Source organism: Triticum aestivum, chromosome 5D (assembly GCF_018294505.1).
Source record: "Triticum aestivum cultivar Chinese Spring chromosome 5D, IWGSC CS RefSeq v2.1, whole genome shotgun sequence".
In the NCBI taxonomy this organism is placed as follows: Eukaryota; Viridiplantae; Streptophyta; class Magnoliopsida; order Poales; family Poaceae; genus Triticum; species Triticum aestivum.
In genome coordinates this window covers 155,415,217-155,415,718 of record NC_057808.1, presented here as the reverse complement: position 1 = coordinate 155,415,718, position 502 = coordinate 155,415,217, and positions in this window count along the sequence as shown.

Below are 502 nucleotides of genomic sequence, written 5' to 3'. Positions count from 1 at the left end.
TATAAAAAATGCATTTAAAATGCTGTTTGATATTTATTTGTGTTTAAATATGTTGAAACTTGTTTAAATCATAACAGTAATATTTTTTTATAAAAACAGTAATAATTTTTATAAAAACAGGGTGCGGGGGGTGCTCGGCGGCGGTGGAGCGGGGGAGGGTGCGATGGGTCGTCGGGGGTTGCGGGAGGTGCTCTGTCCTTGTCGTTACCGGTGTAGGATTCCATCGTTACCCCGGAGTTCTGATAACCATCGCTCTTCATGTCCTTGTCCTCGGTGTAGAATGTGTGTAGCTGTTGAATGCGAGGCGGAGGTTGCGGCGCGCGCGGGCGAGGGCGAGGTTGGTGTCGGCCCTGCGGCGCTGCTCCGGCGAGAGTGGGGTGGGGTCGGAGGGGAGGATGGGGAGAGGGAGGCGGCGGGGGCGCGGATTGGGAGCGGATGGAGAGGAACTGGCGCGGGGGAGAGGGACGAAGGGGAACTGGTGAGGGAGAGGGAGGAATTAGCT